Here is a 14,867-nt window from a genome sequence, read left to right on the forward strand (position 1 = left end):
GGAGAAGACATTGAAGACTATTTGGGGGTGGGTCTAATGAGAATAGAACAATGTTCGACACATTTGAATGACGTCCAAGCTCAAGAACGAAGATAGGGAAATGATTAAACACAGTGGTGTGCTTGAGATATCTCGAGTTTACATGCTGGCTTGGGTCTGTCTCCCTGGGGGCTCTACTTCTCCTTCAGGGCCTCAGTTTTCCATCTAGAAAGTGAGAGAGGGCACCCTGCTATCCTACTTGGGTGAATATAAGAATTAAATGAACTATTATGAGAATCACGCTCACTTTACTGATACAATGTACGTTTTCAGTACATAAAACTCTGTGAAATTTGATCTTTCATGACCTGGTGACACTTAAAGAGGAAAAAAAATCAAAGGATAATAATGATAATAATTTGGGTGTTTTAAAGAACTTTTTTTTGTCTTCTTAAATAATTTTCCTAAGTATAGGAGGGAATTGAAACATTCCAAACACTAAATCAAAATACAAAAACATTGCATACTTTTAGTTACAAAGGAAACAATAACAGAAAAAGGCAGAAGACATGACACAACTGTTCCTAGCCTGGTGTACATGAAGGACAGCTATTAGGAGACAATTAGTCATTATGGTAGAACCTTAAAAACTACCCAGGTAAGAAAATCAAGTAGGCGATGATGATAATCTCACATGCACACACTGGTTTGCCTGAACCAGCCAGGCCCAAATCTAGTGGGCCATACAACCAGATCCTACCATGCGGCCTGATGGCAAGCCAGGACGTTTCCACAGATTTCTTTGGAATATGTGTGTGTGTGTGACGAAGTTGAGACTCAGCACTGGGGCCAGTATGAGCAAGCTCAACCTACAAGACAGAAAGAGTAATGGTGCCCTGGGAGCAGAAGCCTTTGAGCCCTGGGAGAGCTGCTTCACGGAAAGGCGCTGGTGAGCAGTCCCAGCCAAAGACACAACACTGGGAGTCAGGACCTTGACCACACAATGAACATCTGCACAGGCTTCGGTAAGTTTCTTAGGAGACCAAGGACAGCTGTGCATCTGAACTCAGGAAGTCTAAAGTAACACATGCATTTGCCCTCAAAGCTGGTGTTTCTATTTATAATAAATGAGCTTTGAATTTGTAATAATAGTACTTTCACTTCCCAACTGCAAGGACCACATCCCTCTCTTGAACCTTGCTCAACAAACCCATCTACATACATTTCATTCTCTATTGCATTGTTGCACCTGGACTGGGTGTAAGGTATCAAGAAGCATGCAGAATTGTTTATCCTGTTCTCTAAGACCCAAATCCTCAGGGATCTAGCAAAGTCAATAGTGGTCATAACCATGTGACCCAGAGGAGCAGTGCTCTCTTGGTACCGGAGAGGTATCCATACATATTCAAGGTGTTTAAGCTTAGATGAGTACCTACTTCTCAGCATCTCCTCTGTGAATTGTCTCATACAAGCTGGTGGCAGGCCTCTGCACACTCAAGTCTTTCAGAGACCCTGAAAGAGAGCAGGCACTGTGGCAAGCAAAGGATGTCACCAGTCTGAAGGGAAAGTGAACATACCCCAATGCAGCAAACACAAAATGGCTCCTCAATTTGCAGGTCAAGCGACATATCCTTTGTCCTCCTGTCACTTGAGAAGCAAAGTGTAGGACCGCCATATACTAGAAAAGAGATCTGTGATGTTCTCCACATAGAAAATAATTTACCAAGGAATATGGAGGCCATGCATTAGCAGATCATCCAGAGAGAACATAAAAAATGACCCATTGTGAACCTAATGAGAAAAAGAAGGCACAGAGTCTCCAGACAGGAAGCAGAGTACGCCAAATACAGGGATACTAATGTCACTGATCTAAATGCCAGAAATCATGGAGCTCCCATCATCAGATTCCAGAGAATAGAGTGGTGAAGGATTTCAGTGGGCACACCAGCTGCCCTACTTGAAAGCTCATTAATGCTTTCACTTTTTAAAAGCAAAACAGAACAAGAAGAGAGAGCTTTTACACACCTACTATATGCATTAAATGTTCTGACTAATTAAATGGACTGTCATTAAAATCACCATTAAATGCATCATTGCACTTAATCTTGAAGACTTAAAAGGAGGGTGGCAGGGTCTCTGGTGCTTTCATCCAATAGTTATTATGTACCAACAATAGTCTGCTGGGCTTTGGGGGGCTCTAGACAAATTCCCCAAACTCCATAACTTCATCTCTTGAAATGGATTTAATATAAAATAAATGAGCAAGGAGAACTATATAACTGAAATTATGAGTGAATACCTAAGGAATTGTGAGATAATTTACTTGCCCAAGGTGACCTTGGAACTGAAACCTCATGTTCCGGGATGAGCTCACATCTATGTCCAAGAGTCAAACACAACAATTCCTGGGATTCCCCATTACTCTGAGGTACAGGGAGGTTTCTGCTTATCTCTTAGTTTTACAAAGATTACTCAGGACATCAGGAGAGACTAACAGGGAGAAATGTTGCAGACTGCAAACGGTTGCAAATGTTATGGAGCCAGAGGAGGAAAAGAGAGGAAAGCAGAAGGATAACAGATCTGTATTTCAGCTGAACATAGCAATAAAAAAGAAGTTATGAGGCTCAGCCTAATCAATCACCGACTGCCGTGTACAAACACAGCTGTAATAGTTGCTCAAAGTAAGAGAGATCGATTCAGGGCTGCCATAGCCAATTAATTTTCTGCTTTCATTGTTTCAGATGCCTCTGTGCCTCAGTTTCCTATTAGATGTTTACACACACACACATATACACGCACGCACGCACGCGCGCACACACACACACACACACACACACACACACACACACACACACACACACACACACACACACCTTTGGGCTAGTTTCTGGCTGCTGGGAACCATTGGGGAAATCTAAAGGTTTTTGAGTTTTTTCTTCCTACATAAAGGACAAGAGAGGTTCCCCAACTCAATCTTTTTCTGCTTCAGAGCCAAGTGATGAGATCACCAGTGTAAGGAACACTGTGACCTTTTAACCCCCTGAGGAGGGGCACCAGCATGTAGAAAGGGGCAATCATCTATACTCTTGATCTTATTTTCAGTCAAAATCTGTCTTTAAAGCAAGAAAAACTAATAATGAGTATTTGGTGCAACCATGTTGATTCTGGCTATGTGCCAGCCTTCCTGATGAATGCTCTACATACTTTACAGATAAAATTCCAATAGAAGACACTTTACAGATAAGACAGCAGAGGCTTTTAAAATCAAAATCACTTCCCAAATGTGAATACAATGGAAAAATACTTCTTTCCTGGTCAGGGATATTTTCTTGTGCCCAGAGTCACTGTGAACTGCAAACTGCTCTTGAAATAGAGCTCCAGCCCTATGTGCAGTCTTACTTGTCATGAAGAATGATAAAGGATGGCTCTGTTAGCCTCACGAAGTGATCATTCACACAAAGTGTGCAGATGGAACTGAGAGTGGCATGTGGAAGGAGAATTGTTTCAGAAGACCCATTCCCACAGAGAACTGATCAGACAGGACTCCACTCTGAAAGGCTTCTCCAAGAGTTAATTTAAACAATACCGATGTAAAACCCAACCAAAGAGGACCCCCATCTCACCAGAAGACTTCAAAAGGGGCACAGTGATCAATGGCTAGTCCCCCCACAAGGTGGCACTCAGTACCCTTGCCTTTTCACCTGCAATTTTACACTGCACAAGGATCCCCCCCAGCTTCTCTCCAACTTAACAATTATAGCTTTTTATGTCTTCCATATAAAGAGCATTTGGGAACCTGAGCTGTAGGACACTGGATGGATGTGGGGCTTAAACTAAGTGCCTGCATGAGGATGTAAGCAGGGCTTGCTGAGGACATTCCTGTCACATGTTAATGGAATCCTTGCCCCTGAATTCAATTTGTCTGCTCCTCTTGGGTTTTTCGTTGTTTCACCTTCTTTTTTCACCCTCTTCCCTCTTCTCCACCCTGTCTCCATTCTTCTTTCCCACAACAAGCACTCTGGGCCTTATCCTGCCCTCATTCTGTACCATTTCTTCAGTGCTATTTCATGGGGGAAAGATAAATTAAGGTTGGAAAACCAAAATAGTGAGACACTGTCCCATAAATGTCATGTATGAACTTTAGTCCTTGACCCCCATGGTGGCACAGTATTCAATTACCTATCCAAGGTCATTGTCGCTTTCTGTTGTTAGCTTCATGTGACACTGTCTGTCAGGTACCATGTACCTCTTGACATAGTTTATTTGGTTAACTGAGCATTAAACAACCACCTGCTATAAATTTAAGCATGCCCATTTCCCAAAGAAAAGACAGGTTTAACCATGTAAAGGAGCTTACCTTTTATGGCATGGCTCACAAAGAGTAAAGCAAGTTCCAAACAGATCCATCTGGCTGGCTACCTGAATGCCATTGTGCACATATTTTTCTAGACAATATTCTATAGAAACACACTGCTAGTAAGCAGTTCATGTTACACAAGGTACTAATATTATATTCATAATGGATTGATTTATCTTAAGCAAGACCTTACCATTGAGGAAGCTATAAAAATGCCTTAGAAACTGTACAAGTAGGAAACTCCTTGCTGATGTGAGTCCCTATCAAGTGGCTGCCTGATCTGACACACTCACATCCATCCTCACAACGTGTTCCAAGAACCCCGGGGTGGGGGAGGGGGGAGGATCGCCATTCAGTTCCTAACTCCAGTCCAGCAAGCACACCAGGCCCAGGACATTGGAAAGGCTGTCCCATGGGCTGATGAACTTTGCAGTCATTTGAGGGAAGAGCAGTTTCGGGGGTAAGCTTGCAAAGCAGTGGATATCTGGCCCCAGTGGAGCCTAAGCTTTCCTTTGTTATTAGTTTTATTATTTGACAACTTCACACGTGTATATAAAGTATTGCAAAGCTCACTGCCCCTTATGCCTTCCAAACTCTACACCATCCACCATCCTCAACAGTCCCTTTCTCAGAAACATGGCATTTGGGTTGATTTTTGTGACTTAGTTTAACCAGGGTCATCGGTATGAACACTGGTTTGGAACCATGCACTGGAGCCTGATGGGATCACCAGTGGGGATGCATCTAAAGACAATGATTCCTTCCTCTCCCTAAATTGACAGGAGCAAATAGTTCAGCCCTGTGAGTCCCTGCTCCAACAATGATTGACTCCTGCAGAACCAGAGCTGCTCTGAGGCTGTGATCACAATGGATCTGCTCCACCTAGAAGATAACATTCACAGCCCTACTCCCTATCACCTGGCTTTTGGATTCTTTCCTCCCTTTCTTCCATAATGTTCCCTTTGTCTCAGAGGAGCTGATATAAACTGTTTCAGGCTAAGTATTCAGCTATCATGAATTCTCAGCACCCAGTGCAGATATGAGCACTCGCACTCACCCAAGAAAGCTTGACACTGTCAATTTAGTTCAGCAATAGTATTCAGTTCCCACTAGGGCCCACCCATTATTTCCCCTGCCATGTTTTTCTTTCTTTCTTTGTTTTTTTTTGTTTTTTGTTTTTTGTTTTTTTTAATCGAGTTTACAGTACCAGGTATAATTTCTCTCTTGTGGGGCAGGTTTCAAATTCAAGCAGAGAACCGTTGATTACACACATTACAATAGGGTAGATACATCTTGCCCAGCAGGGTTGTTTCATACATAGGAAGATTCATAGCTGTATAAGACCATCCATTGATGGACATCCCTTCACACTTCCCCAGCAGCCTGTACAGCACCTTCTTGGACCATGAAAGCTAGCCTGCTGATTGGCGTTTTCACCTCCATTCCAGCTTGATTTCTCTGTGTTATGCTTCGAAGGGAATATGGTGTCTTTAGCAACACTGTCTTACCATCTAGTTCTGACTGGCAACAAAGAAAATGGTAAGAGCTTGTACTGTTTGGGGATCCCTGACCAACAACTCATAAGGAAGTATACCACCCATGGCACAGGGTTTTTGTTTTAATAACCCATGACTTCCAGGAGCAGCTTTTTCCAGCTTTGCTGGGCATTTCCCTTCAAACAGTTTATTAAAAAATTAAATATATATTTTAATTTGATTACAAGATAGTAGGTTTCCATACAGTTTTTACAATCCTCTCATCTTGTTAACCCTCCTCCCTACTGCCTTGTCTCTCTTATCCTCCTACCCGTTCTTGCTTAAATCTTCCCTATATGCCTCCCTCCCCCTGTTGTATTTTGCCATTGCCTATGCTCTACTATCCTCCTTTCCTTTACCACAATCCTCCCAATGGCCTCTTTCTGGTTTCCTGGCTTCTACAGGTACTGCAAGCTAAACACACACAATTGGGTCTATAGAGACGAGCTTGAAGGCATATTTTCATTAATAAGGCCCTGCCTTAGTGGACCCAGTACTCCTCCAGTAGCCTCACAGGTTGGCATCCCTTCTTCACAGAGACTGCTGAGAAAGACATGACTCCTGATACCAGATACCATGGCCATAAAGAGAGAATGTGTGCCTTTGTTACTAAACACATCCCAGATTCTGTTTTCCTCTTTTTAGCAGGTAAATAAGATCTCCTAGGCAAGGCTGCTCCCTGCTTAGCTCACCAGGGAATCCACATTTCTTTTTCATCTTGGACCATTCCCCCAGGCTAAACCATTTCACCTTTGAGATTACAGTGTAACCTTTTCCTTAGGTTCATATGATTTGGAGTTTTCAGAAGAAATAATTTCTCAGGTAAACTAATGAGACTTTGTAAGATTAAGTATTGAAGACACATGACCACAGATGGACCACAAGGCTTAGGGATGCTAAGCACAAACCCTTCTGCTAACCTACACTCTCACCACATGAATTGAATTCTTAAGTATCTGGGATATACTTAAACTGTTACTATTTACCTAAAAATCAAATTTACTTGGCAGTCTTACATTTCTGTCTGCAAAGTCTACCAATTATATACAAGAGTACTTTCTGAGCATAGCACCCAGCACTTTTATGTCCTTATGTCCTCAGGATAATGTTGAGAAAACTAAGATCCTAAAAAAGTGACCCATTGCTGAAAGCCAACATGAGTGCATATTGCCAGCAAAACAAAAGTAATTCCAAACTAGAATCTCTGACATCCAGTCCCTCCTTCCTCTCTAACCTGGGAAACATCTGTTTGGAGAAGTGGTGGGAGTCAAGGGCAAACCAGCTTCTAGAGGAGACTCCCAGCCTACTATGGTCCCTGCCTCTGAAGTATTTATTTTTCTGAGCACAGCAAGGCGAGCATGCCTTTTCATTTCAGCTTCATCTGCAATCACCTTTCTCTCACTGTATTCTAACTGCTGATATAGGACTTTGATTGACTCTCCTAAATAAAAGAATGAAGACATTTACATAAAACAACCTACTGCAGGGCTTACATGCTCTGAATCTGCAGGAATTCTAGGGGAAAGGCAACAAGATGGAAAATGCTGAAGTGGAAGTTCTTTATGGATAAAAAGAAGACGTGAATAGTTTTCATTCTAAGTGTATTTCTTCACGTACAGAGTGTGGGCTCCTCATTCAGCCCTCCCAGGGTTGAATAATCTTGAGCTATCTGCTCAGCACAGGTAGAAGATTCTGGCTGCAGGTTGGGCACCTACCAGCTTCATGAAGGCAATGTGGGGGGAAGTGACTCATTTCGAGGCCTCAGTTTCCTCAAACATAAATCAAAGCAGCTGAGCTTTCCCTTCCACCTTTGCAGGACTGAGGGGGAAGAGAAGGGAAACAGCTGTTATTATCAACAGCTACCAAAGCAAGGGCTCGTCATTGCATATTCGTTCTGAATCAGAGGGGTTTGCAAGGTTATGGTAGCCTCAGCTCTTGCTAAAGGGTCAGTTATTCAGCTGAATTTATATTTCTCAGACCTTAAAACAATTGGTTGTGTTCTCAATGACTGGATCTATATCAATTTTGACTATGCTTGAGTTATTTTTTTTCTCTCTAATGCCTTTCTCTATTTTCTTAACTATTCCTTCTCCATGAAGCCTTCCGTCATTTCTCCAGATGAAGACTCTTGGGGTTGCTCTTTTGAGCCAGTACTTGGGCGCAGACACAGCATTTGAGAAACTGAAGCAAAAACACACCTCCAGGTCTTCGATCTCATGGAGCGTATCTCCTTGTGGGGGAGTGTGATATAGTAAGCAAGTGAGTCAGTTAAGTAGCAGGATAACTACAGCTAAGCACATTCAAGAGCTACACAATTGTCTTAAGAAAGTACTGATGTGAACAAAGGGAACAGTGACGTTAGAGGCTTATCTGTGGGATAAGGCCATTAAACTCGTCTGTACACTCTCCACCTTTTATACACAACCTTGCTATTTTATGTGACTGCTCACTAAACTATAAGTTCGTCAGGAACCCAAAGTATTTCTTCATCTCCTGGACAACTGCCTATCAACAAAGGTCAGACAGATCTGGAAGATGTGATGTCAGAGTCTCCAAGGGCACAAGCGCACTTCATACTTAGAAAAAAAATTAAATACTTGGTTTCTGAAAGGCAAAGTGAATTTCTGCAATAATAATTTTTAAGTCAGTGCCAGACAACGAAATTAAAGCTCAAAAGAAATTGTCACTAAGGATGGAATCTAGGCATAGAAAGCAAGTTGGAAGGCACACATGTAAACTATTTCTGGCACATATGCATCTTCACTGTTCAACTAAAAACACACTGAATACCAATGTTCTGAGCATGGACTGTCTACAAGGACATCTTCCCCACTCCCCTCCCTAGTTCTGGTGACCTACTCACTGGTGACCAGTGATCCTGTATTGATGTTTTCCATGTTAGTCTACAGTAACATTGTTCGATATGGTGGCCCATCATCACATTTAACACAATACTTGGTACAAGGAAGATACTCAACAAGCACGCCCGCTCATCACTTAAAAACATCAGCTATTCAGAGAAATATTAGAGATTAACTTGAAATTGCAAAATGGTCCATGTTCCTGTACTGAAAATCGGTTTGTGTCAATGAAACTTGATATTGGTTACACTGAACTAGAACCTAGGCTACCTGCTTAAGTCTTCCCAACTTATCAGATAACCTGACATTTTGTATATTTCCCTGTCTTTTTTTTTTTAAATCCTTAGCGTATCCCAATGTAGGTAGGACAGAGTTTCATTAGTTCTCTCCCATTGTCTCCTTCACCAGAAGATGTGCACAGGGGTGAGGGTTTCCATCTGTTTTATTCCCTGCTGTGTTACTGGTAGGAAGAAGAACAGTGAGTATTGCAGGGCTGGAACTCTGCAAGTGACTTAAAGGTGTAAATGGGATTCTGAAACTGCTTACTGAGACAAGGACCAGAGGCATCCCCAACTGACTGAAGCAGATGCTCCATCCACGTGGAAGAGAGTGATTACATCAGTCTGTACCCCTTTTCTCACACTCCTGTAGTGTTCTGTGATCGTAGCGGTAAGATCTTCAGTGTCACATTCTAATTCCAATGCCATTCGATCCCAAGCACCAGAAGCCACATATTGCAGACCTGTGGGAGAACTCCAAGGTCCCATTATAGAAAAATTCTCCATTGGGCCCACATGTAATATTTAGACATGTTGAGTTAGCTGCTAGAACCTGATGTCAGTAAATTTCTCGTAAAACAAGAACCTGCAATTTTTCTTAAACAGTAAACAAAACCTGGCAAGGTTAGGCCACAGGTTTCATTGGCAACAAAGTTGGATCTGAGCTCTAAGCCCACATTTCTGTTCTACACAGGCTGCTCCTTCCTTGCCTGGCAGCTGAAGGCACTGCCATTGCGACCCCTGCTGGAAGGCTACCAAAAGGCAGGCAACATGCAGGAGAAAAAAATAATAGAAAAAAAAATGTCCTTTGGGATCTATTTCTGTTATGTTTAAGCCATTCCTTGGAAGAATAATGTATTCATTTTTTTCTAGTCCTCTCCTGATAGCACATAACTATTGACAAACTATGGCCCAGTAAATATTATTCTAACGGCCTGCAAAAGCTATGGACTTAATTCCCTGTGGGTGGAGGGAGCTGAGAAGGCTGCATGCCAGAGGCAGTCCTGAAGATGGATCGTGGAGGCTGTGTGCATCAGCTGCTTACAACACTGCTTGACTCAGACACAAAAGGGAATTTGTTTGAAGACTATGTGTTGCCTCTAGAAACTAGTGAGATGCTAAAAATCCAGGATTGGAAAATGAGAAGGAATGAAGGGAAAAAGACTTCAGGGATCATGTCAAGATGGTGCCCTAGGAATGATTCCACTGGGAGCACATCTTGAGACGTGGCTGCTGCTGCTGCTGACGCCAGCCACTACATCCATGACCCAAGTGGGTGGTAAACACTCAGCAGTTCCTGTGTCCTTAAGCTGCTCCCTCCAGATTCCAATTCCCTGGTGGGATCATTTAACTCAGCCTGAGTTCAGGCCTTCAAGGTACAAACTAGGAAAAGAAACTCCACATCCAACTGGGAGCATCTCTCTGAAGCAAGACAGTGAGGTTCTCTATAGAAGATGATAAATTTGGTTGCTGGGTATCTTCCAGCCACGTAGTAGGACTTTGAGTGGTGATAGAGGGAGAATCACCCAAAGCAGTACTGAAGACTGTAATGAGAACACATAGATCTGAATTCCATTCTGGAATCCTCTGTACCTTTAGAACACTGACAACATTTCCTAATCTGCAGATTCTCAATTGTTAAAATAGAAATGATGCCATCTGCTCTCCTGAATAGCTGTGAAGATTCTGTTCAATCATTCATTCACTTTTCCAAACACATTTATGGACTGCCTATTAAGTGCGTGATACTGAACTAGGCTCTGGGGACAAATTCCAGAAGGAAAAAAAAATGAAAAAGAACGAAAAGCAAGCACTCTGCACAGATGACCAAGTTAGACAAGGGAGACCCACAAAACTGGTCATGCTTCACTCTCCCCCAGCTGAGTCATTTTCTTTAACTTTTCTTTGCTTTTGATTAAGCAATATTAAGTCTCTCCCTCCAAATATATCTCCTAAGAAACATGTACATACTGAATTTAAAAGCAAAACTACAGCAAAAAAAAAAAAAATCCCTAAAGGACAAGGAAGGTATATCAGCTGGTAGAGCTATTGGCTAGCACACTGGTTTGAAGCCCAACACCAGAATGACCAGAGGCTATAGCACATGGAATAGGGAGCAAGAGGGCCAGGTGATGTTCAAGGTCATCTTAGACAACATAGCAAGTCCGAGGTCATCCCAGGATACATGACTATCTCAAAAAAGATGAAGAAAGAAAACAACTCTAAAACTGAATACTGATCCTGAAAATTAAAATTATAATTCTTAGAAACAGTGGGGCTCAGTGCTGATGTAATTCATGTAGAATGCACATAAGGCAAAATTTATTTAAATCTGCCCTCATTTAATGTTTAGGGCGTGTGATGAACTCAGGCATACCCCCAGTTACAATTAACATGAACATTTAGTATATATAAAATACAAATGCCAGAAAGGCAAATCAGCTAAACAAAATTTCACAAGTATTATGAAGTTGGTGAAGTGTCTTTTATGTGCATTTTGTCACTTCCTTTTAATCATTCTCCAGTCACTAATCTGCAGGAAGGACTGTGAGGTTTAGAGAGAGAACACAATTGGCCTAAGGTCATGGAGCCAGAAGTTGGCCTTACCAGCCCATAGTCTCTTACTTTCTCTTTTCAGAAAGGCAGCCTGGGCAGAAAAGCAGAGGGCTCAGTGCCCAGGCTGGAGACTAGGAAACAGCAGTGTTGTTCTTTTCTAATCTCAGCTGCAAAGCCCCTACCTTCTGAAACATCTAGGAAGCCAGTAGACTTATCACAAAGCAGACAGGAAAGTGCTAGGCTTCCCAGCTCAGGGCCCTGGAACTGGTATCTAAACACTCATGACAAGCACATGCTAAAATCCATTAAAGCACTCACATGTTTCACTTTCCCTGCCTCCAAATTTAATGACCTAGGAGAGAACTATCTCGGTGCTGCATGCCACCCAGGTTGTGTGCTCTGTTTCAGAAAGTCAGAACTCACTAAATAGCACATAGCAGCCAATCCATTCCCAGCGGCTTTCAAATCGCCACTGAATTTTAACTTAAGACAAGAAAAGCTCCCAGGAAGCTTTTCCCTTCAGAGAATCCCTGGGATTTTTCAAGGCAGAGAAATTCTTTTGAGGATGAAAACACAAGTCTCAGCTATATAAAGGAGTTTGAGTAAGGCAAAGCTCACTCTGCTTAACAAGGTGTAGGAAGCAGATAATCTGCTGGAGGGATAAAGCTTCTGCTCCCACGCCAGCAGTAAGGGCCCTCCCTCAGTGTGTCCAAAATTCCCTTTGCCAGACCAAGGCATTACTTTCCCACCACCTTCTCTGTTCAAAACTTCCCATTTAAAGTCAAGGTGCATTGCAATACACAGCAGCTTGGCAGAGAAAGTGAAGCCCAGAAGCATACACAGCTCAGCCCTGCTCACTAAGACATCTTCTCTGGCTGCTGGCTAATTAACTGCAGAGACATAAGAGTGCTTAGTCAGGAAGTTGTCCATCCCTGTCGAACAAGAGTTAGATGGGTAACTGAGCCAACGAGGGGGGAGTGGGGGCTCTTTGAAATCCTTCTCCTATCTGGCTGTGGAATGGGGTGGTGTCAGAAGGGGGTTACCTTGCATAACACAAAGGTCCATTTCAACGTTATTTTTCCAGTTCTGTGAGTGGAAAAGTCTAAGCATGCTGGAAATAAAGAAAAACAGTGCAGCGATTTGAAGCTTAAGCATTCATCTGGAATTTTGGAAGGTCCAGCTAATTCTAACTGTACTCACCGTGGCTGGGAAAATAGACAGCAAGACTAATCCCCAGCATCAAAAGGAATCAGTACTTTAGAAATGCTGGGGTGGGGGTGCAGAAGTTGAGCTATCTCCATCTCCTTTTATTAAAAACTAAAGTTAAATATAGAGTTCCTGGAATTAACTCCTGGGTGGAAGCTGGTAATTGAATTTCAACAAATACATGGAGATTTTGAGGTCAAGACTGAGACCATAGGACCTTGTTCTCCATCCAGCAGCTGGTCAAATACCCAGGGCTGGGGCACAAGGGGACTGTGCTAGAGACCTGCTCCCCAGGGGTACGGGTAGTGCCTGGGAGCTAGGTCAGTTTTAGGTGCTGGTGGAGCTTTCCTGAGAATGGTGAACTAAGTCTGAAGCACGAGGCACTCTCTCCTTTTCCCTTGTCCACTCTTCCCTCTCCTCACCCAGGGTCCTAACAAGAGGCTGCTACTAGGAGAACAGCTTCAAGACAGTGGCTCCAGAGTTGCCTCCTTGGGATGCCCCCCAAAGCATCTTGGCATAGTTATGGATAAAAATAGCCCAGGATATCATAACACGGAGGGAAGAGGAGGAGTAAGTCTCGCGCAAGGCAAGGCAAGGATACCACAGCTTCTCCATAGTGGGATTAGAGAGAACATAGTCCGGAGGAGAGCCCTGCGTGTGCAAATAAGATAGGGTGCCTCCTTAGCTTAGGTTGTGCCATACACAATCTGAAGCACCCACAAATAATTGCTGAGTCTGGCACAACTCACCAATCTCGCTTCTCGCTTCAGGGATAGTTTCTCCATCCAACCACTGTCTTGAGCCCCAGGTTCTAAGAGCTTTCCCTCCAGTTCCAGTAAAGGCAGGTTCCAGCACCGGGAAGCAGCAGAGTCCACTGCTGCAAAGGCGGGTGTGTGAAGGGGGGAGGGCGCACCTGAAGAGGTCGGGCTATGAGTAAGCCCTGCTCATTCTAAAGGCAGTCTCCCCTGGTTCGTGTCCCAACAGCCTTAACCCCCATCCACCTCCTCTATCAGCGGCATCCGGTAGGAACCGGTATAGAAACCCAGGTAGGAAAAAAAGTAAAAAGTAACATGAAAATTCAACAGCCGTTTGTTACTGGCTTTCTTAATACTTACGGTCCTTCCTGCCACCTTCCTCTTCCAGTATCCCGGGAGACGCTCGGTCTCCGGTCTCCTCATTACAGCTACGGAACGCAAAAGCACACTAGACGAAGGCTTGTGCATCCCAGGTGCCCCATTCCGGAGTGACTCTAGTCAGCTGTCCCCCCCTGCCCAGTTCTCCGCCCCAAGTGGTACCCGGCTCAGTAAGCGCTGCACTCCAGCTGCACTTGCACAGGGTCCTAGAGAGAATCCGCGGCGCTGAGCAACGGGCAGTGATGGCTCTCCTGAGTCGGGTAGGGACATAAGTCCAGTTTTGTAAGAGTCAGAAACTCCAGCCCCTTATAGTCCAGCTTATGAATTGTAGAGATGAGATTCCAGGCCAGGGGACAGGAGGATTAGAAAAGCCCGAGTCTTCCTTCAGAGTACTCTTCAATCTAACAGCTTCAGCCTCCACTCACCTTAGGCTTTGCACTTGCCCTAAATCAAGACACAAGAAGGTGCCTAGGCAGCCCTAACTAGCCACTCCCCAGCCTGACACCTCTACCCCCAGCGCATAGAGCTCACCTGAGACGAGTACCCGTCCAGCCGGTCAGGCGCCCTCAATCGTCTCTCCGGCCCGGCCATGGGCAGCACCGCCTCTGAGCACTTGAGCCACTTGGAGCAAATCCCCAGTCACCTCGGGGCGGGCGAGAGGAAAAGGGACACAGGCACTCACCTAGAGAGACCCGGCGGTGGCGGCAGCTCGTGGCTGCAGAGCGCAGAGGACCTGGCAGACAAGCGTTTTGGTGCCGGATCCGAGGATGGGAGGAGCAGAAGGAGGAGCAGAAGCCGGAGGAGGGGACAGCGGAGGCCGACGCTCTGGGAGAGCGCGGAGGGCAGAAGAGGATCGCGAGCGCCCACTGCTGCCGCTCGTTGACTCCGGTGCTGCCCCGACTCCCGCTTTCCAGATCGTCCCTGCTAGCCGCCTTCCAGTGACCCAGCTTATTACCTGGCTT

General features: G+C 44.2%; 1 protein-coding gene across 1 annotated transcript in view; it reads right to left on the bottom strand.

Moving 5' to 3' along the window:
* The window catches only part of Hs3st1 (heparan sulfate-glucosamine 3-sulfotransferase 1), a 30,507-nt gene extending 15,844 nt beyond the window's left edge, over nt 1-14,663 (bottom strand). Inside the window, exon 1 of the mRNA XM_027387026.2 lies at nt 14,437-14,663. The gene's annotated coding sequence lies outside the window, so the exon portion shown is untranslated. The remainder of the gene's footprint in view (nt 1-14,436) is intronic.
* Nucleotides 14,664-14,867: the final 204 nt, after the last annotated feature.

Source organism: Cricetulus griseus (assembly GCF_003668045.3).
Source record: "Cricetulus griseus strain 17A/GY chromosome 1 unlocalized genomic scaffold, alternate assembly CriGri-PICRH-1.0 chr1_1, whole genome shotgun sequence".
Lineage (NCBI taxonomy): Eukaryota > Metazoa > Chordata > Mammalia > Rodentia > Cricetidae > Cricetulus > Cricetulus griseus.